The 20699-nt window shown below is 44.9% G+C and overlaps 1 protein-coding gene and 1 non-coding gene across 4 annotated transcripts in view; both read left to right on the plus strand.

Moving 5' to 3' along the window:
- Positions 1 to 307: 307 nt before the first annotated feature.
- LOC111762803 (U11 spliceosomal RNA) lies at positions 308 to 440 on the plus strand. Its single transcript, XR_002795824.2, has one exon. It is a non-coding gene; the product is annotated as a U11 spliceosomal RNA (small nuclear RNA).
- A 10992-nt stretch (positions 441 to 11432) lies between these two features.
- Positions 11433 to 20699, plus strand: part of CYFIP1 (cytoplasmic FMR1 interacting protein 1) — a 93404-nt gene continuing 84137 nt past the window's right edge. For 2 of the 3 annotated variants that reach the window (XM_058294799.2, XM_058294803.2), the window contains exon 1: positions 11470 to 11604. The gene's annotated coding sequence lies outside the window, so the exon portion shown is untranslated. Of the gene's footprint in view, positions 11605 to 20699 lie in introns of all 3 variants that reach the window. The other variant, XM_058294802.2, reaches the window with a different exon arrangement.

Below are 20699 nucleotides of genomic sequence, written 5' to 3' on the forward strand. Positions count from 1 at the left end.
ATTATAGGCAATGGTTTCTTAGATTTTATACCCAAAGCACAAGCAATAAAAGAAAAAATTGATAAAATTAAAAATATTCGTGCTTCAATGAACTTTGCCACAAAAGTGAAAAGACAACCTACTCAGTGGGTGAAAATATTTGGAAACCACATATCAATAAGGGTTTAATATCTAGAATATATAAATATATAAATAAATCCTTCAACTCAACAATAGAAAGATAATTAACCCAATTAAAAATGGTCAAAAGTCTTAAAAAGACATTTCTCCAAAGATGAAATACAAATGGTCAAAGAGCAAAAGAAGAAAAAATGGCTTCTGTTGTGAATGGCACACATACGGCACCTCAATTGTTCTTCATGTGGAATTGACATCAAGAGATTTTGGAAGCATAATTTTTGTTGCTAGAGCAGCTTGTGATTGTTAGTCCTGGCACACACACACACAAAAAAAAACAAATGAAAAGATGCTCAACATCATTAGCTATCATGGAAATGCAAATCAAAACCATAATGTGGTATCATTTCACACCCACTAGAATGGTTACTATTAAAACAGAAAATTACAAGTGTTGGACAGAATGTGGAAAAATAGTAACACTCATTCTTTGCTGGTGAGATGTAAAATGGTGCAGCCACTATGGAAGACTGATGGGCAGTCCTCAGGAAGCTAACTATAGACTTACCATATTATCTGGTTTTCTAGTTTGCTAAGTTGTTCAAAGTTCAAAGCAGATACTATTATATGGAATGGCTTTTAACAATGCTAATTTATTAGCTTACGAGCTTACAGTTTTCAGATAGAAGAAAATCTTTAAATCAAGGCAACATCAAGGCAAGACTTTCTTCCCAAAGCTGGCTGACTGAGATCCTGGGCTCCTCTGCCACGTGGCAAGGCACGTGGTGGTATCTGCCAGTGTCTCCCTTCTCTTCCAATTTCATTACTTTCAGCTTATTCCTTCCATGACTTCTCTCTGTATCAATTTCATTCTTCTATAAAGGACTCCAGTAAGAGGATTAAGAATTACCCTGAATGAGGTGGACACATACTAACTTATGTTAAGATTCTACTCACCAAAATATCCTACTTAAAATGGCTCCACACACAGGAATGAATTGACTTTAAAAAACATACTTTTATGGGGTACATACAGTTTCAACTACTACACTTGGCAATCCCACTTCTAGGTATATATCCAGAAGAACTGAAAGCAGGGACTGGAACAAATACTTATTTGCACGCTGATTTTCATAGTGTCATTATTCACAATTGCCAAAAATGGAAGTAACCCAAGTGTCCATTCACAGATGAATAGATACACAAAATATGGTATATAGATACAAAGGAATATTATTCAGCCATAAAAAGGAGTGAAGTCCTTATCTGTGAGACAACATAAATGAACTCTGAAAACACTTGGCTAAGTTAAAGACGTCAGACACTAAAGGACAAGATTGTATGATTTCATGGAATATCCATAATAGGCAAATGCATAAGACAAAATAGATTAGTGGCTGCCAGTGGCTAAGGGGTAGAGAGAATGGGGAGTGACTGCTTAACGGATATGGAGTTTTCTTTTGGGAATGATGAAGATATCTTGGAATTAGATAGAGGCAATGGTTGTACAACATTGTGAATGTACAAAGTGCTTCTCAGTTGTACAATTTAAAGTGGTTAATGGTTAATTTTATATTGTGTGAATTTTACCTCAATAAAACAAATAAAATTTTTAAAAAAGAGAAAAAAATCATCTAAGGAGATAAAAAAACATGTACCCTAATAGCTACAAAATATTGTTGAAAGAAATTTAAGATTTAAACAAACAGAAAGACATCTCATATTAATGGAATGGAAGACATACCGTCATTAAGATGTCAATACTACTCATAGAAACCTACAAATTCAATGCAATCCTTATCAAAATTATACAAGTTTTTAGCAGAAATGAAAAAGTTAATCCTCAAATTTACATGGAAATGCAAGGGACAAAGAAGAGCCAAAACAATCGTGAAAAAGAAAAACAAAGTTGGAGGACTTACACGTCCCAATTTCAAAACTTACTAGAGCAATGGTAATCAAAACAGTGTGGTGCTTGTATAAAGATAGACTTATAGACCAATGGAATATAATTGAGAACCCAAAAATAAAATAATATGTGGCCAATTATTTTTCAAGAAGAGAGTCAGGACCATTCAACAGGAAAAAATAATCTCCTCAATAAATGGCACAGAGACAACTGGATAGCCACAAGCAACGGTGAAGTTGGATGCTCACTTCATACCATACACTAATTAACTCAACATATAAATGACCTAAATAAAGAGATACAACTATAATATTCTTAGAATGAAACACAGGGGTAAATCTTTATGTCATTGGATTTAACAAAGAATTTTTAGATACGACATGAAAAACATTAGCAACAAAAGAAAAACAAGTAAAACAGACTTCATCAACATGAAATCTTTTGTGCATCAAAGGGCTATATGTATAAGTGAAAAGTGAGAGTGAAAAGACATATCACGGAATGGAAGAAAATATTTGTATATCATGTATCTGATAAAGGTCTAGTATCTGGAATACATAAAAAACTCAACTCTGTAACAATAGAAAACAACATGATTTAAAAATGTACAATAAACTTTTATAGACATCTCTCCAAAGAGGGTATACAAATGGCACATGAAAAGACAGTCAGCATCTTGAGTCATTAGGAAAATGCAGATCAAAACCACAGTCAGGTATCACATCACACACCCACTAGAATGGCTATGATTTTAAAAAGGAACATAACAAGGGTTGGCAAGGTTGTGGAGAAGTCAGTATGCTCATATGTTGCTGGTAGGAATATAAAATGGTGCAGCTGCTATGGTAAATATTTTGGCAGTGTCAGACTGCTAGCACCCTGCTGGCTGCACCAAAGTGTCTGCCCGTCAAAGAGAGAGACACCTAAGAGATGTCAACACGTTCTAATATAGATTTCAACGGGGCCAGCTCAGATGGAAAGATGTTTATTCATGTAGAGAAGAGTCAGAGCCATGCCAGCCTCACTACTTGGTGTTGGTTCCCCTCGGCCAGTGGATTGTGGGAGCCACTCTGATTTCTGATTTATGCATACCCTACTTGTGCCATAGTGGAAAGATAGAGAAATGATGGGACCCCATTTTCTCTCCTTTGGGAACAGATACACCATCAGGTGGTGAGTTGGATGGCATAAACATGCCCAGTTTAACCCATCTCCACTTAATGGTTACATGTCTTGGGGTAGTAGAGAGGGAAAGTGCTGGCAGGAAGGCCGCTGTCTGTTAGGGGATGTGTTTTATCTCAAGGTATTCCCAAGAAGGGGGTCAGCCTGCACTTATCCCTCCTGGGAGCCAGGCTAACACAGTCCCAAGCACAGGATTTATTTGTGGGTAGCAGGAAAAGGCTGCAGGTTGCACTCAGACCATTCCCTACTACAGGCAGTTTCTCAAAACTTAAACATAAAATTACCATATGACCCAGCAGTGCCACCCTTAGGTATATATCAAAAAGATTTTTTTGTAAGTGCTCAAATATATGTATAAGCAAGTTCATAGCAGCACAATTTACAATAGCCAAAAGGAGAAAACAACCAAATTGTCCATCAACTGATGAAAGGTTAAACAAATTATGGTATATCCATATAGTGGAATATTATTCAGTCATAAAAAGGAATGACTACTAATACATACTACAATGTAGATGAACCTCAAAAACATACTAAGTGACGGAAGACAGACACAAAAGGTCACATATCATATGTGATGGTTTGAGGCTTTATGGACCCCAGAAAAGTATGTTCTTAGAATTAATCCATTCTGTGGCTGTGGGTCTATTGTAGGTGGAACCATTTGAGGAGGTTACTTCAGTTAAAGCATGGCCCAGGGTGCGTCTTAATCCTTTTACTGGAGTCCTTTTATAAGAATGTAATTCAGAGAGAGGAAGAAAAAGTCATGGAAGCAAGAAGCTGAAGCAACAAAACACGGAAGAGAAGGGAGAGACAAGCAGATTGTCGTGTGCCTTGTCAAATGACAGGAGTCCAGGACTGTCGGCGGCCGTTCTTTAGGAAGACGGTGTCATCTTGATGATGCCTTGATTTGTTCCTTTTTCTCAGCCTCGAGCTTATAAGCTGATAAATCACCTTTGTAAAAGGAAACCCATTTTTGGTATATTGCCTTCAACAGCCTAGCAGATTACAACACTGTATGACTCCATTTTTGTGAAATATTCAGAATAGGTAAATCCATAGAGATAGAAGAAGATTGGCAGTTACCACAGCTGAAGGAACAGGTGAAACAGAAGTAACCGCTTGATGGGTACAGGATTTTCCTTTAGGTAATGAAAATTTCCTGGAAATAGATGTATTAGTTGCCTATCATTGTGGACGTACTGAACGCCGCTGAATTGTTTGTATAAAAGGTTACTTTTATGTTCTATAAATTCACATCAATTTAAAAAATGGATCTGACATTTAAATAGTACTAATTCAAAATTTGAGAAAACTGCCATGTTAATTGACATTGAAAATTGAACTTATTGCTAACTCATCCCTGAACACTGCTTTTCTAACATGTAGTTTTCTCCATAAGGCACATCACAGGCTCGATATGCTAGCCACTCTGCACAGAATGCCAGCACTCTACTTGGGGGCCATTTTAAACAAGGACTTCAGCAACAAAAGCATAAAACTGTGGAAAAAAAATAGTGAGAGAGACAGATATAAAGAGAGAGACTATGTCTGTTTTTCAGAGAGAGAAACTATATTGTTCTTTCTTGCAAACTCAAAACCTAGCAAGGTTCCTGGAACATAGACTGTGCTAATTGTATCAATAAGGAAATAAAAAATAAAGGACACACACACACAACACTGGAAGGGAGGCAATCCTTGCTTTACAGTGGCAGAGAACTTGGCAAAGTTGACTCCTGATGTTGGATGTAAGGCAGAACTTGAAAGTGATGAGCTTGGATATTTAGTGTGGAGATTTCCAAACTAAATGTAGAAAGCGTGGCCTGGCTTCTCCTTGCAGCTTATAGCAAAATACAAGAGGAAAAAGATAATCTGAGAACTGTTCAGCTCCTGGGAGCAAAGAAATCAGAAATTGATGTTTTGGGAAATTTCAAGCTTCCAGAAAACGAGTTCTCAGAGAACAGAGTCCCAGTTGAGGATTTAACTGAACAGGGACCAGCCAGTCTTTTCAGTGTCAGTCAGGATTAGAAACACATTTGTGGACCATTGACCATGAGGTGCAGAGGTGCCCAAAGATGTACTAACCAAATGCAATGGATGTGTCATGATGATGGGAATGAGTGTTGCTGGGGGGGGGAGAGGTGGGGTGGGGGGGTGGGGTGGTGGGGTTGAATGGGACCTCATATATATATATTTTTTTTAATGTAATATTATTACACAGTCAATAAAAAAAAAAAGAAATCAGAAACACATTTTGTGGAAAGTCTTACTGTCTCATGGCTTAGACTCCTGTTTCTTGCATGGTAAACCAACAAGTTTTTTTGGTGAGATCTGTATGGACAAAGCCACTGTCAGCCTGAGCAAAAGGGACAGAAAAGGAAGAGATTGAAGGGAAAACAGCTTCAAGAGCAAAACCATGGAAGCTGAGTCTGGCCTTGAGGCATCTTCTCAGGCCGAGAGAGAGACCCCACACTTGTGTGTGGAAAGGGTGAGTTTGTTCTGTCTTTAAAGAGGATGGGCCTTCCGCTCCGCTGCTCAGGAACAGCGCTGCTGCCCCAGGCTTTCCAGGGGGTGGGGGACACCCCCGGGGCTGAGGAGAGCTAGACTAGCATCCCACTGTTCTAGGGCCTGTGCCCCCGAAACCGGGGAGGATGGCCGTCACCCCAGGGCTCTTGGTGGGTGAGGCCTAGAGTTCAGTGGCCACCCAGATGCTTGACGAGGGTCGAGCTGACAAGGTGACCACTAGGTAAGCCCCCTGGAAGGTGGGCTCCCGCTCCACGGAGCCCCGGGAGAAGCAGCCATCATTCTACAGATGACTCTCAGACTTCGAAATCTAATTGAGTAAGCCCTGCAGGTTTTTGGAACTGTTTGGGACTCATAATTCCTATTTTCTTTCCAATTCCTCTCATGGGAATGAGAACATTTATTCTATGTCGGTCCCTCCTTTGTATACTGGAAACAGATAACTTGTTTTCTAAGTTTCACAGGTCCACACCCGGAAGGGAATTTTGCCCCAGACAGACTGCATGCCTCTGATTTTGATGAGATTTTGTACTTAGCATTGTTACCAAAACGATTGTGATGGCATGAATGTATTTTGCATATGGAAAGAACATGCCTTTTTGGGATCCAGAGGGTGGACTGTGACAGTTTGAAGCTTTTTGTGGACCCTAGAAAAGGTAATGTCTTTGGAGCCAATCCATTCCTGTGGGGGGGGGGGGCTTTGATTGGATTGGAATTGTTTGGGGGGCGCAGTTTACTGGCAGCAGCCAGAAGCTGCAGCGATGGGACCTGGAAGAGAAGCAGATGCCTCCTTGTGCCTCGCCACGTGGCAGGAGTCCAGGATCGCCGGCAGTCAACCTTTGGTGAGATGGCATCTCTGACGACACCTTGATTTGGACATTCTTACAGCTTCAGAATGGTAAGTTTTTAACCGAACAAATTCCCATTGTGAAAGGCAACATATTTCTGGTATATTGCCCCCAGCAGCTTTTGGCAAACTAAAACACCATCCCATCTTGCAATGATGTGAAACATCTGTTACGATTGATGATAGCACATTTTTATAACTGTACTATCCTTGGATCCCCTCATGTACGTTATACAAGGGAAGTCTGACATTTCCACCTCAGGTAATGCCAGCCATCTTTTGGTCCATGTTTCAGCCATCCACCCGAACAAACTGTAAGACCACACTATTTTTATTACTGTGGCTTTGTAAAATTGCTCGTTTCTTTCCTCAGTGTTTGATAAAATTCTCCAGTGAATCCATATAAGCTTGGAATGTTTCTTTGTGGTAAGATTTTAAATTACAGATTCGATTTCTTTTATCTATATAGGACTTTTCAGATTTTCTTTTGTTCTTGTGTTGGTTTTGGAAAGTTGTTTTTATCTAGTCCCTCTAACTTGTTGCATTTATTGTTATAAAATTTTTCATAAAATTCCTTGGATATGCTTTTATTTTTTATAGGAAACTATCAATGCCCCCCCTTTTTATTTCTGATGTTGATAATTCATGTGTTCCTAATATCAGTTTTGCTAGCATTTAACAATTTTGTTAATTTTTTAAAAAGTTAACTTTTTTTGGTGTTGGTGATTTTCTCATTTGGCTATCCATTATCTATTTCATTGACTCTGCCCTTATATTTATTTCCTTGCCTCTACTTTCATTAGATTTAATTTCCTCTTGTTTTCCTAACTTTCTTAAGGTAGAAGTTTAGATGATTGATTTTAAACCTTTGGCATTTTGTCTTATATGCATTTCACATATGAAACTCTAAACCTCTTGGCTGCATCTCACAAATTTTAATGTTGAATTTTCATTATTGCTTAGTTGAAAATATATTCTAATTTATATTGTGATTTATTCTTTATTTGATGGGATGTTTAGCAATGTATTGTTTAATTCTTTAATATTGGGCATGTTTTAGTTTCTTTGGCTGCTCGAATCAATACCAATGCAGTAGTTAGGTTTAAAGAATGGGAATTTATTTGCTTACAGTTTTGAGGCTAAAAGAAAGTCCCAATCTCCACTCTCTAAGCCAAACTCAGCATGTAAATGCATTACCTTCCCCCTAGCATGGGACATGACTCCCAGGGATGAGCCTCCCTGGTGCCGAGGGATTACTACCAAGCACCAGCTGATGATGTAACTAGAAAAATACCTTGAATAAAAGGGTCAACTCAGCCCAGTAGAATATTTCAGTGTACATGTAATATCAGGTGTTAAAAACTGCTTTTTAACTTTGAATAAAAGGGGGAAATGGAAAGAACAAATGAGTTTATATGGCTAGGAGTCCCCAAAAAAGAGTCAGGAGATCATCAGAGGGGTCGCATTTATGCACACCTTAGCAGGGTCCCAGAGACAGCCAAAGTAGTACAACCCCAGGTACTGGTACTCCTGAGGGCTACAGAGACCTACAGGTTCTATGGTCATGGCAGATGGTTCTGAGGTTCAGTGCCACGTCAGTTGGCCCTACTTTGGAGTTTGTGTTCCTCAGTGTGATGGAGTTGGACTCAGATGTGACCTTTCTACACACGCCTATTCTATCACTTTTACTGGACCTGTGGTTGGCAACGGGGTTGGTGTATACTCGGGAGACCTGAATCTCTGGACTGTCCATGTGACAGCCAGGCCCTAAGCCTCAGCAGACTTGCAACTCCTACTTTCTGGACTATTGCACTTACCTGCCAGCTAACAGGGAGGTGAAAAAGGTCAACCACCACCCCAGGGAGCCAAGAGTGCCTACAACTGCAAGCAGGAGAATTGAATCCATCATCCATGTGGAATTTAAGCCCCCTCTTGATATAGAGGTGGAGAGGACATCACCATCCCAGGGTCCAAAGAAAGGAGGGAATAGAGAATGAATTAGAGTGGACTTACTGATATTCCACTATGGAACTATTGTGATTAGTAATAGAAGAAATTGTAGCATTGATGTGGAGAAAGTAGGTATGGTAGCTGCTGAGAGTAGGGAGAGGGAAGAAGAGATGTGATGTGGGGACATTTTCAGGACTTGGAGTTGTCCTGGGTGGTACTTCAGGGACAGATGCTGGACATTGCATGTCCTGCCATGGCCCACTGGGTGGACTGGAGAAGAGTATGAACTACAATATAAACCATTATCATGTGGTGCAGCAGTGCTCCAAAATGTATTCACCAAATGCAATGAATGAAGGGGAGAGAAATAAATAAAAAATAAATCTTTAAAAAAAAAATGCAATGAATGACCCACGATGATGAAAGAGGTTGTTGATGTGGGAGGAGTGGGGTGAGGGGGATAGGGGATATATGGGGACCTCTTATATATATATATATAATATATATATATATATATATATATTTTAAGATTTATTTCTCTCCCTTCCCCCACCCCCACCCCAGTTGTCTGTTCTCTGTGCCTATTTGCTGCATTTTCTTTGTCCGCTTCTGTTGTTGTCAACAGCATGGGAATCTGTGTTTCTTTTTGCTGCATCATCTTGTTGTGTCAGCTCTCCATGTGTGCGTGGCACCATTCCTGGGCAGGCTGCACTTTCTTTCACACTGGGCGGCTCTCCTTACGGGGTGCACTCCTTGTATGTAGGGCTCCCCTACGAGGGGGACACCCCTGTGTGGCAAGGCACTTCTTGCATGCATCAGCACTGCACATGGGCCAGCTCCACACAGGTCAAGGAGGCCCGGGGTTTGAACCGCAGACCTCCCATGTGGTAGGTGGATGCCCTAACCACTGGGCCAAGTCCGCTTCCCTAAAAAATTATCTTTTCATTACTGCTTTCTTAATTTAATTTCATGATGGTCAGAGTGTGTTCTATGTAATTTCATTCCTTTTAAATCTATTTTATTTCTCAGCAAATGGTGTATTTGGGTGAATACTACACTTGTATTTGATAACTGTAATTCCTTTCAGTAATAGCTTGAGGTTTTAAGTGTAAAGGTTTTGAACATCTTTCATTAGATACAATATATTCTGCCTTCCCTTTTGTAAGAGTACTATTTAGGTCGAATGGGTTAACTACTTTTAAAATTTTTCTATAGCTTTACTTATTTTGTGTTTGTCTCATCAGTTACTATGAGATGGGTAATAAAACCTCTAATGGGGTATATTTGCCTCTTTCTTCTTTTGACTTTATCAGTGTTTTCCTAAGTATTTAAAAGCTTATTTGGTGTATGCACACTAAGAATTTTTTTTTTATGAATTGACCTATTCATCTTTATGAAATTTTTTTTTTAAAATTTGCTAATAGTCTTTGTCCTGAAATTTACTTTGATATTATTATAGTCACTCCAATTTTCTTATAACTCTGTTTTTATTGCATATTGTTTTCCATCTTTTTAATTTCAACCTCTCTGTGTTATATTTTAAGTATGTTTCTTTTAAACAGCATATATTTGGGTCTTGTTTTGATTCAATGTGATGACCTCTGTGTTTTAATTGGAGTGTTTAGTCCATTTACATGTAATGTAATTACGAATATGGTCAGGTTAAGGCCTACCAGCTTGCTCTTTGGTTGTTTTCCTGTATGTTTTTTTGTTCCTGCCTTCTTTTGGATTGAGTATATTTTAGAACTCTTACTTCCTGTCTTGAATAATTTTAGCTATGTCTTTTCTTATTTTTTGGTGATGACTCTAGGGATTACACTATTTTAAAATCTCACAACCTACTTTGAACTTGCGTTCTATCAATTCACCTATGCTGCAAAAAAGCAAAAAACAGAAACCTTCAAATTAAGACAGACCTGGGCAGAGAGAAGCAGTAATCTTCTGATTGGAAACGGGAGGGCTGGGAATGGGAAAATCACTCAAAGTCCATGTTTACAGAAGCCAGAGAGACCCCTGGAAGCTTTTACACACTGTCCTCTGAACACTTAGACGTTTGATAGAGTCTGTTCCTGTCAACATCCATTCCTTGTAGCTTCTTGCATTAATCCAAGCACAGTCGGGGTGTAGCCGATATTCCTGTGGTTTTCATAGATCTAGTGGCCGAACTGGAATATCTGATGCCATCATTCTGGTTCTCCTTAAGAACAGGGGGGACTTCAGGTCAACTTTTCTCCTGAGCATGCATGTGCCGCACTCACTTCGTGAGCTGTGTTACTTACCTGCCTCTGCACTGGCTCTGGGCACTAGCTCTGGTCCCGTGTTCTTCTGTAGCCATCCTTTCCCCCAGGTCTTCACCGTGCGTTTGCCCTGTCTCAGCAGGGAGGTGGGGCTGTAGAGATGGGGTCACTGCAGGGACCACAGACCGTCGTCTTGTTGGCCCCCGGAGGTAGCCCCCTGCCTGGAGGTAGGAAAGCGAGGCCCTTCTGCACGGCACCCCACCCACCGCTCTGGCCCCGCTGACTCCTTGGGGCAGGGTGTAGACCCCGCTCCTTCAGCGCCCGGAGCCGGGCGGCCCCCACGGGGGTCGCCCCCGCGAGCCGGGCCTGCATCCCCGCCCGTCCGGCTCAGAGCTGACGCCCCCAGGCCGGCAGGTGGCCCTCGGGGCTCCCGGCCCCGCAGGGCACCTTCTGGACCGGTGCGTGCGCGGCCAGGGGCTCTCCGGCGCCGCCTTCTAGCCGCCCCGGGTCTGGCGTGCGCGTCCCAACCGCGAGGAAGGAAGCCCGGCGGGCTCCTGGGGCGGGGGGCGGGGGGGGGCGGGCGCGGGGGCGGGGCGGGGCTGGGGACAAGGGAGGGGGGCGAGCGGGCGGGGGGCGAGGTAGGGCCGCGGGGCGGGGACCGAGCGGCGGGCGCGCGGAGGGAGGAGCGCCGGGAGGAAGGGGCCGAGCCGGGAGAGCCCCCGCCCCGGGAGGAAGGGGCGGAGGCCGGGCGTTTCCTGGCGCATTCCCGGCCCGCCCGGGTGACTCAAGCAGGAAACTCCCAGCGCCCGCCCGGGACCCCTGAGCCGCCGCCGACCCAGGTGAGGCGCGGCGCCGCCCCCGCCCCCGCCCGCGGCCTCCGCGGGGTCCGGGGCGCCCCCACAGCCCCGGCCGGGCTCTGCGCGCCGGGCTCGGGGCCCCACGGGCGGCCGGGACCTGGCCCTCCGCGGCGCGGCCTCCCCGGCGGGTCCACCCCACTGCTGCCGGGCGCCCCGACCCCCGGCACCCCCCCTTCTCGCCCCCCCGGGCCGCGGAGCGCCCTGACGCCGGCCCCCAGAGCCCCCAGCCCCCGGGCTCCCCCGACTCCCCCGCACCGCCCCCGAGCCGAGCCCCGGCGTGCAGGCCCCGCTGCTCCCCCGCCTCTCCGGGCCCCAGGCCCCCACGCCGCCTGCTCCACGGCCCCCAGCAACCCGGGCTCCCGGGCCGGCGCCGGGCTTGTGGCGCGTGGGAAAGGAGAGCGTGCGGGTTCCGCGCGTGATCGCGGGAAAGTAAGGCGCGGACGCTGGGGAGCCCTGCGGCGTGCGCGGCGCGTCCCGGCCGAGGGAGGAGACGAGTTTCGGGCTCGGTCGAGGAGCCGGGCTCGCCCCGCGGGTGGACGTCCTGGCACGGCCGCGACGACCCGCGCGTTTTAAGCCCGGAGTGCGGGCGCTGCGGTTGCCGCGCGCGGGGCGTGTGCGGAACGCGCCCGCCCGGAGCGGCGTCGGGGTGCGCTCCGCGCGCGGGAGGGTGCCGGCTCGCTCCCCGCCGTGCTGGATCTTTGGTGCTTTGGAACTTTTATTTTCTAGCATCGAGGGCATCTTGTGTGACAGTGTCTTGCTGCTCTCGAGCCCAGTGGTATTTCTTGGCCATTTGCTCCCACGATTCCTTAAGTGGTTGGTGATGGAAGCGGAAATGCCGCGCGGGTCCTGCGGCGCGGGTCCCCGAACTTGACCCCCGGGGAAGCACCCCTGGCAGCGGGCGGCTGGGGCGGGCCTGGCCAGCTTCAGCCCCAGCCTGGAGCCCCGCACGCTGCCCGCCGGGCGCGTCTGCCCGGAGCAGCGGGGCCCCACCCCGGCCCCTGTCCCTGCGGTTCCTTGAGGTTTTCCTGTGAAAGCCTGGGTCTCCTGGCACCGAGAAATAATCACGACCTCAGCTCCGGCCCGGGCAGGCCCGACCTGTCGGGATTCCACGGGAAGCGAATGCTGTTAGAGCCACTCCTTTTGGGGGCATTCTCCCTGGGACCCAGGCAAATCGTGGGGGAAACGTTTCCTCCGCCCCTCGAAGAATTTTATGCCCCAAGTTGTTGTGTTTTTTTTTGGGGGGGGGCATGTGTGTTTATTGAAATCTATTGTAAGTTATCGTATAGTAAAATTCACTGGAGTTTGGCAAGTGCCTGGAGTTGGGCGACCGTGAGGATCAGCTCCTTCCTCCTCTAGAGCTGCCCCTGCTGCTCCTTTTGTACTCAGCCCCTCCCCCACCCTCAGCTCCTGGCATCCGCGATCTGTCCTTCCTCCCCCCAGTTCTCCTTCCACAACGCCGTGTAACAGGACTCACGCCGTGGCTGCTCTTTGGGGTCTGGCTTATTTCACTTAGAATGCGTTTGACATTCACCCATGCTCGACATTTATCCCTTAAAGGTAAAAAAGGGTTTGAAAAGTAAAACTCTAGATAGTATGCAACCAGAGAGATGAAAATAACAGTTCTAAATGATTTTTTTTTTAAAGTTAACAAAACCCCAGCTCACTAAAAAAAAGTGAAATGCCCTCAATACCTGGTCAGAACTGTGTAGGCTTTTCTGAGCGCACAGGTTTTCTTACTAACATAATGAGATTATATTGCATAGATTGTCATGCTTTCTCACGTGGTGATCTTGGACTGCTTAAAGATCTTTGAGATCTTTACACTTTGGTACAGGCAGTATAAATAAGCAGAGATTTCCATCATTGCTTTTAATACCTGTATAGTGTTCCATGGATGTACCATAATTTAAAGAGCCTAATCATGTTAACTGACGTTATTTCCCGTTTTCACCATTACAGCCAACGCTTGTACCTCTATCTTTGTGTACACATTCAGGCTTATCATTCTGGAAGTGAAATTCGGTTAAAATAGTAGCTAACATTTCTCGAGTACTGATGCTCCAGGCCTTGTCCTAAACGGGGCTTACTTTTTCTGTAAAGTTGCAGATAGTGCGTGTTTAACTCTTTGGAGCCCATATGGTACCTGTCACTGCCTTTCAGCACCAGAGCAGCCATACACAATATGCAGTGAATGTGTCGAATGTGGTATCTTTCCACACATCAGCAGAGGGCTCTTTGCTGGTCCCTATTCTCAGGACTTTACCAACTAAATATTCTGAGAACCCTCAGAATAGGTGCAATAATTATTCCCTTTTTATGGGTGCGAAAACTGACCTGAGAGACGGAGTGTGCGGCGGTGTCACCTGCTTGGGAAGTGGCAGAGCCAGTGGTTTAACCCAGACTCCGACACTCCAGTCGTAGGACAAGTTTAAAATTTGAAATAAGCTGTCAAATACCTGCCCCCAAATGCTGTTTTCTAAAGCTTTTATATTCAAAGGGCTTGTTATACTGTGAAGTTTTTTTTTGTTTGTTTTTGTTTTTCTAAAATCTGGGAATGTTTTACTCTCTCCTTACTTTTTTTTTTTTTTTTTAAGATTTATTTATTTCTCTCTTCCCCACCCCGGTTGTCTGTTCTCTGTGTCTATTTGCTGGGTCTTCTTGTCCGATTCTGTTGTTGTCAGCGGCACGGGAATCTGTGTTTCTTTTTGTTGCATCATCTTGTGTGTCAGCCCTCTCTGTGTGCGGCGCCATTCCTGGGCAGGCTGCACTTTCCTTCACGCTGGGAGGCTCTCCTTATGGGGCACACTCCTTGCGCGTGGGGCTCCCCTACATGGGGACACCCCTGTATGGCACAGGGGCCAGCTCCACACTGGTCAAGGAGGCCCGGGATTTGAACCACGGACCTCCCATGTGGTAGAGGGACACCCTAACCACTGGGCCAAGTCCACTTCCCACTGTGAAGTTTTAAGTAAGTAACATATCCTTGTCTTTGTTACTAAAATTTAGCTGGCCCTTATTGGCCACAGGTAAAGAGCATGGATTAATTACATTAACATAATTAAGTACCCTTTTTTTAGCCAGTGGAATAAGGTCAGAAAAAGAAATGAAAGGCATTCAGACCGAAAGGAAAAGTAAAACTGCTCCTATTTGCAGATAACATTATTTGTATAGAAAATCAAAGGAATCCATGAAAAAGTCCCTAGAACTAGTGAGTTTTGCAAAGTCACAAGATACGAGGTCAACACACGAAAGTCAATCTTATTTCTGTATACTAGTAACATATAATGCAGAGAGCAGGGTTAAAAAATACCCTTTTCAATAGCTTCAAACAATTCACTTAGGTTTAAATCTAACAAGATATGTAAGAATCTATATTCTGAAAACTATAAAATGCTGATGAAAGATATCAAAGAAGACCAAATAAATGGAGAAACAGGTAGTGTTCATGCGTTGGAACATTTACCATGGGAAGGATGCCAGCTCTTTACTAACTGATCTGCAGATTTAGCACAGTTCTGATTGTATTAGGTTCTCCAGAGAAACAGAATGTAAAAGGAGATATAGATACTCAATATTATGTGATTTATTATATTATAGGAACTTGCTTGCACGACTGTGGCTATGGGCAAGTATGAATTCCTAGGGCAGGCCACAAGTTTGGAACTCATGCAGAGGTTTTTGACGAATCCCCGGGAGAAGCTGACTGAAGTAGAGATGGGAATCCTCCCTTCTGACTGCTGAAATCATCAGTTCTCTTTTTTTTTTTTAAGATTTATTTTTCCCTGTCCTGCTCCCCGCCCCTCCTTGTTTTACACTCGCTGCCTGCTCTCTGTGTTTGTTTGTCTTCTTTTTAGGAGGCACCAGGAACCGAACCCGGGACCTCCCATGTGAGAGGGAGGCGCCCAGTAGTTTGAGCTACCTCTGCTCCCTGCTTGTTGTGTCTCTCATGGTGTTCCCTCGTTGTGTCTCTTCATTGCATCATCTTATTGCGTCAGCACGCCATGTCGCATCAGCTCACTGTCTTGCTCGTCTTCTTGAGGCATGGGGAACAGAACCCCGACCTTCTCTGTGGTAGGCAGGTACCCAACTTCCCACATCTACTTCCCCCAGTTTTCCTTTTCAGGCCTCTAGCCGATTGGATGAGACTTCTCTCATTCTCGAAGGCAGTCTCTCAGTTGATTTTAGAGATTACCAGCCTTAAACTGTAAACTCTAAATAAAAACAGTAATAATCATATTTTTGCCTAACAGTGCTCACTGTCCTGTATACAACTGGAGACATAGTAACTCTTTGCTCAGAAGAGGGTGCAGTCCTTGGGTAATATTCAGTCTTAGACTTGATATCCTAGAACTTAAATAACACAACTACATCATATGGTAAGGGGAGAAGATAGGGAAGAAAACAACTAATGTATTATGTATCTACATAAAGTTGACAAAACAAGGGGGGAATATACATGACCATTACTGTCCTGGTTTCTCTAACTGTTCGCGGATCATAGCTTGTATTTATAACTACCTCCTTCCACTGTCTGTTCCATATTCCCTTCATCGGTTGGCTGTGGCTCTTGGCTGGTGGAGTGACCCCAGCCTTCTTTCTGACGTTTCTAGGCCATTCGTAGTCCGGCCTGGATTGGGTTGTTGCAATTTTCTGTTGACTTTAATCACAGGGCACGGTAGCACTAGGAAATGCGCTGGGGGATCTTCTGTATTCCAGGCAAACTCTTCTTTACTTTCGTTGTGTATCTGCTGTCCTATTTCCCCTGGATAATCAAAATCAGCCACTTCAGCCAGTCCAGCGAGTCCCTTCTTTGCCTGTTAAATCAGAGGCAGGAGGAGCCCAAAGTGGCCAGGGGGCAGTTTTAACTTCTAGTTCAGTGGAATCACTTGTGGAAGCACTTCTTTTGGAACTAAGACCTGTACAGACCAGCAGAGCTTAAGATTGCAGGGAGAAGAAGGAAAATTTTTCCTAGTGGGTCACGAGGTAATAGTGAGTGGGGCCACTCCCATTTCCACCCCTTGATTCCTGGACCCGTAAGTCCTGGCTATGGGAGAAACAGCACCATAGAGTGGACACTGACTTAGAGCATCAGAGCTTCCTGGAGCACATTGCTCTAGCCCTGCAGGTATTGCCGCCCAGTTGGCACAGTAATTGAGCCTTCAAAAGGCCATTCCACAGTTCTCTCAAGCCAGCTGCTTCAGGGTGATGGGGAACTTGGAAGACCAGCGAATTCCATGAGCATGTGCTCATCCCTGCATTTCATTTGTGGATTCCTTGATCAGAAGCAATGCTGTGTGGGATGCCATGGTGCTGGAGAAGGCATTCTGTAAGTCCACTGATGGTAGTATGGGCAGAAGCCTGTGTGCAGAGGAGGCAAACGCTTATCTGGAGTTTGAGTCTGTTCCAGTTAGAACAAAATGCTGTGCCTTCCATGACTTCCATGATGGAAATGTTCCAGTATTCAGCCTGCCACCTGGTAGCAGGTGGATCCCCTCAGGTGACAGTGCCGTATCGTGGACGGAGTGTTGGTCCCTGCTGCTGGCAGGTTGGGCGCTCAGCAGTGACTGTAGCCAGGTCGGCCTTGTCGAGCCCAAGTCCATGTTCTGAGCGCATGCATAACCTCCATCCCTGTCACCGTGTCCATTTTTAAAATGACCCCATTGTACAACGACAGGAGTTGCTGGTAATGAGGCCGACTGGTATCCACAGACAGGTCATGCTGTCTACTTGATTCTTTTCAGACCTGTCTGTATACAGGACTGAGTTTTCTCTTCCTTAGTCAACTAATTTTAGGTAGCTTCCTAACAGGCCATAGCTGTGGGCTGGGAAGGAGAAGTTAATGTGGCACAAGTGGTGACCGTGGCCATTTAGGCCACTTCCTCATGTAAGTACTGGCACCTTCAGGGCCTGCAGAGCCCTGTCTTGTCTATACTGCTTTCATTTTCTGATGGAGTGCTGCTGTGCATACCCAGCCTTATGGCTTGGTGGGTCAGACAACACCCAGTGGATGATAAGCATTTCGGGTTTCAGGGGAACTTGGTGGCCTGTGGTTAAGCGTTTTGGTCTCTTCCAAGGCCCAGTAGCAGGCCAAAAGTTGTTTCTCAAAAGGAGAAAAGTTATCTGCGGAGGAAAGCGGGGCTTGGTTCCAAAATCCTAAGGGTCTGTGCTGTGATCCTCCTGTAGGAGCCTGCCAAAGGCTCCAGGCAGCATCTCTGTTTGCCACTGACATTTTCCGCACCATTGGATCTGCTGGATCATATGGCCCAAGTGACAGAGCAGCTTGCACAGCAGCCGGGACTTGTTGCAGCGCCTCCTCTTCTTCCAGTCCCCGTTCAAAACTAGCAGCTTTTCTGGTCCTTCAGTAAATTGGCCAGAGTAGCGCACCCAAATGAGGAATATGTTGCCTCTAAAATCCAAAGGTACTGCGTTAATCATGGCCAGGTACACACCAGATTACAAACATAATCCAGTACCTATTTTTGGAATTCTTAACCATGTCAAACTCCTATACCACCCTCTGAATTCCAGAAAGACATTACAATATTCGAAAAAACCTTAAATCAGTAACAAGTCCTAAATCATACCACAATCAATTTAAAGAAATACAGTTTGTCTTGAGGCAAAGTCCTGCCTGCTATAGACCCCTGAAGCTTACAAAGCAATTTATCTGTTTCCGATACACAAATGGACAAAGGATAAACATTTTCATTACAGTAAGGAGAAATTGGGAGGGAAACATGAGTTACGGGTCCTGTACAGTTCAGTAAATCTGTAGGGCATCCTCCATTCAATTTCAGTCTGAGAGTCATTCTTAAGATGATAGTTTCTTCTCCTTGGAGCTATATGGGGACCCACCCTTTCCACAGTCTTGCCCAACAGCCATTTTCTTGGTTCCACCCTCATCAGGCACAGGTGCCTGTCTGCCAAGCTCCAGGCCGCTCCCTTCAAGAGTGTTGGGGTGATTGCCTCACTTTACCCAATCTTTGGGTTAGAGTCTTAACCCCCCTACTACAGTGATGGGAAGACAACATTGCCCCTAACCTTTGGTATACAGGCTCAGCTCTCTAAGAGAAACAAGTTGACTACCTGGTCTTCCCTAACCTTTGAGGGACAGGTCCACCCGTCTCAGACCTGTGGGGTGCTGACCTTAACCTCCCTAATCCTTAGGGAATGTGCTCTACCCTTTCTCTACCCTGGGCCAGCAAAACTCTCCCAGAACATCGGGTGGGAACATCCACCCTCTTCAATTGCTGGGGCAAACTTTCCCTCTCTGTGCACTTGGGTGTGGTTCCTCTCTTGGCCCAAGGTAAAGTCTTAATTCCAGATCTCAGCTTCCTTGGAGTTCCTCTTGAAGTCATTTTCTCTTTAATCGCTCCTTTCCATGTACCTTTTATTCCATGTTGACAGGGATTTTGTTCATACAGCTCTCTCAAAAACCTTGTTGGTTTAGCATGCAAGAAGCAGGGGTCCAAGCCATCAAACAGTAAGACTTTCCACAAGTCTTTCCTAGATAACTGCATCTTCAATCCTGTTTACAAGTTCCAAGTTTAGTTCTCCAGTGGGGCACTTGCATCTGGGAACTTTCTTTCCGGAGGCTTGGAATTTCCAGAATCACTTTCTGTTTTCTTTGTGCCCAGCAGTTCAGTCCTCAGCATATCTCTCTCATCTAGCATTTTGCTATAAGCTGTAAGCTGAAGCCAAGCCACATTCTCCAGGTTTACTTTGCAAATTTCTTCAGCTAAATGCCCAGGCTCACCATTTTCAAATTCTGCCTTCCATAAAACACCAGGAGTTAATCTTGCTAAGTTCTCTGCAACTTTAAAACACAGATTGCCTTTCCTCCAGTTTCCAATAATAGTTTCATCCTTTTCTTCTAAGGCATCATAAAAAGTCTCTTTAGCATCCATATTGCTATCAACAGTCTTTTCAAAGTGATCTAGGCCTTTTCCATCAAGCATTCACAGTTCCTCCAAAAAATAACTCTTACCCATTTATAAAACCATTCCAGCATTTTGGTAATTGCAAAAGCACTTCCCCACTCCGTGGTACCAAATTCTGTATTAGTCAGCCAGAGGGGTGCTGATGCAAAATAACCGAAATTGTTTGGGTTTTTTAAAGGGTTTTTATTTGGAGTAGGCACTTATAGATACCAGGCTGTAAATCATAAGTTACTTCCCTCACCAAAGTCTGTTTTCATATGTTGGACCTTGATGGCTGCCAGCATCTGCTAGGGTTCAGGCTTCCTGGGTCCCTCTCTTCCCAGGGCTCATTGCTCTCTGGGCTCAGCCCCTCTGTTTCCTCCACAAGGTCATCTGTAGACTCTGAGATTCTCTAGACTTTGCCTCTCTCCACAAGGTCAGCTGTAGACTATCAGGTGAACAGCTTTGTCTCTCTCCCTGAGGCTTCTGCCATGTCTACGTAGCTGTCTCTATTTCTCTGTGTTCTTCTGGCTCAGGTCCTCTCTTCCCAGGGCTTCCTTCTCTTCCTCTCTCTGCTGACTTCCTAGGGCTCCAGCATAAGACTTCAGCATCAAACTCCAACATTAAAACTCCATCATCAGACATTGTAACTCTGTGCTTTGCCATGCCTATTATCTGTGAGTTCCCACTCTTTGGTGGGAAGGGCCTCGATGCCCTAGTGACATGGCCCAATCAAAGCCCTAATCATAACTTAATCATGCTCAGGTACAGATCAGATTACAAACATAATCTAGCATCTATTTTTGGAATTCATAACCATATCAAGCTGCTACAGATACCAAATAGGTGCTGTGCTTCCTTTTTGGTTGTAGGAGGGGCCAGGTGCAACAGCTTATCATTCACTTTAGGGGTATCTCAGTATGCCCCACTAGGTGTCCACACCACTGGACACCTAGAAATTTCACTGAGATGGAAGGATCTTGCATTTTTGTTGGATTTATCTCCCACTGTCTGACACACAGATGCTTTACCAATATGTCTAGATTACACATGCACTCAGCAAATCGTTACTCTTGCTCACTAGGGCCATTCACTGTGATACCATCAATAAAATGGACCAATGTGATGCCTTGTGGGAGGGAGAGATGATCAAAGTCC

The sequence above is a fragment of the Dasypus novemcinctus genome, chromosome 3 (genome assembly GCF_030445035.2).
Source record: "Dasypus novemcinctus isolate mDasNov1 chromosome 3, mDasNov1.1.hap2, whole genome shotgun sequence".
Classification (NCBI taxonomy): Eukaryota; Metazoa; Chordata; class Mammalia; order Cingulata; family Dasypodidae; genus Dasypus; species Dasypus novemcinctus.